Source organism: Orycteropus afer, unplaced genomic scaffold (genome assembly GCF_000298275.1).
Source record: "Orycteropus afer afer isolate SDZICR_OR568_19922 unplaced genomic scaffold, OryAfe1.0 scaffold01111, whole genome shotgun sequence".
Lineage (NCBI taxonomy): Eukaryota > Metazoa > Chordata > Mammalia > Tubulidentata > Orycteropodidae > Orycteropus > Orycteropus afer.
Genome location: NW_006922698.1, coordinates 3,284 through 5,651, shown reverse-complemented (window position 1 = coordinate 5,651; position 2,368 = coordinate 3,284).

Below are 2,368 nucleotides of genomic sequence, written 5' to 3'. Positions count from 1 at the left end.
TTTGAACTCACCCAGTGGCTCTGTGGGTGAAAGTGCTGGCAATCTACTTCCCACAAAGATTACAGCCTAGAAAACCCTGTGGGGCAGTTCAACTCCGTCACAGGGAGTTAGCCTAAGCTGAAAATCGACTCAACAGTACCTAACAACAACAGCTACATGCTACGGACACCTAATGCTTAGCGGCCAGGGATGCCGTTCAACGTCCACACGCACGGGACAGCCTCCCACACAGAGAACGATGATTCAGCCTGAATGTCAGCAGGGCTGAGCCTGAGAAACCCTGCTCCAGGCCAATGCTGCCTGATAAAGCAGAATGCAATTTGCATACGTACTTTAAAATTTTCCAGTAGCCACACTGAAAAACTAAAATAAAAAAGTAAAATTAATTTCAGTATATTTTGTTTAACCGATATATCTGAAATATTATTACTTTAACATATAAAAACCAAAACCAAACTCACTGATATCGAGTTGATCCCAACTCATAATGACCCCTCCTTGGGTTTCCGAGGTGGCACCACTACGGAAGTAGATTGCCCAACCTTCCTTCCAAGAAGTGGCTGTTGGGTTTGAACCACCAGCCTTCTGGTTAGCAGTCAAGTGCCTTTGGCACTATGCCACCAGAGCTCCCACTTTAACATATATCCAATATAAAAAAAATGATTAATGAGATATTTGACATTCTGGGTTTTTTAGGTAAAATCCTTGAAATCCAGTGTGTATTTACGGTTACTGCCCAGCTCAGTTTGGATTGGCCAGATTTCAAGCTCACCACAGACATCGGAGGCTGTGGCTGCAGTGCAGGTCTAGACAGCCTCAGAGACAAAGGAATCTGAAAAGGCCTTATGGGGCTGTCAACCTGTTTTTGAACTTATTTCTGCCTCCTCTTGAGCATAAAACAGAACAAAAAACACAGCCCATGGCCATTGAGCCAATGCTGACTCCACAGAGTGTTCTGGACTGGGATATTTACAGAAGCAGGTCGCCAGGCCTTTCTCCCTTGGCATTGCTGATGGAATTCAAACCACCAACCTTTAGCTTAGTAATGGTGCGCCAACTGCTTGCGCCACAAGAGGGAGGCCAAGAAACAGGTGGTTTTTTTGAGTTCCGGTAAGATGGAGGAATAGGCAGAAAGACTGCACAGACCCTCTTCAACAAAGAAAAGGGGAACCAATTAACACAGATACAGAAGATAATCCTGGACCTCTGAGCCTTGAAGGGAAGGATATAGAAGTGGACTAAACTCTAACTAGCAGAAGAACTTGCATGAAAACACCAAAAAAGGAGACATATGGAGCTGTGGTCTGGTCGCAATCCTGATGACACAGAGAGCTTGAATATTGCCGAGTGGTGGCAGGACCTAAGAATTAACCTAAAAATCGGCCCTGCTAGCCAGGGACTGCAAGGAGGACTGCTCTGGTGGTTGGGGAATAAAAGGGGAAGCAGCGAAGAGGAACACGGGCTGAGCTGTGGACTTTTGTCTGTCTGGAGGGCGTAACCATTTTGAATGTTTACAAGCGGCTTGACCACTTTGGATGTTTAAAGCAACAGCGTTCTCCCAGATTCCAGGGACTTAAGAATAGGCTCCACTTGCCGGGAACCCCAAGGACATTCTGGACCCAGACGACTGGAAAGGTGAGACATTTCCCTTGTTACTCTTATACCCCACACCCTGTTGGTGAACAGAGGTGTGGCCATCCCTCACTCCCACCCACTTTCTGGGCTTGCAGGAACTCCATTCCAGTCTGCAATCTCGGACGGAGCCTGGGTACCCTACCCGGATTTTTTTTTTTTTTTTTCTGTTTTTTCAGTTTGTCTGTTTTAGAACTGCTATTATTATTATTACTTTTGTTCTTTTTACTATTATTCTTTGTTCTTCCCCTCCAAGGATCTAGTTTTCAGCTTTTTTTCTTTTCCCTGTTCCTGGTTCCAATTCTTTTTCTTTCTTGGGATTAACCCCATTCTTTGCTTTTCTTTTTGCGTTTTTCCCATTTTTTTCTTCATTATTCTCCTTCTCTACCTTTTTTCTCTTATTGCCTTTTCCCCAGATACTGAAGGGTGTTTTTTATTTTTTTCTTTTTTTTTTTCGGTTACTGTTCTTGTGTGATTAAACAGTGTATTTTTTTTGTCCATTTGCTTTTACTTTTTTGAGGGTATTCAATTGTAATTTTTTGTCTAACGGAATGCAAGACAGGAACAGCCCCAATATGACACAACTATACCCACACTCCCTGCAGCTTCACTTACTGAGTGAGAGCCACCACTTCCTTCTCCACCAATAGGGCAACAATAAACAACCACCAAGAAGAACCTGATTTACTCTTGGCTACTCTTAACAAACAGTTAACAGAGATCTAAATACAACAAC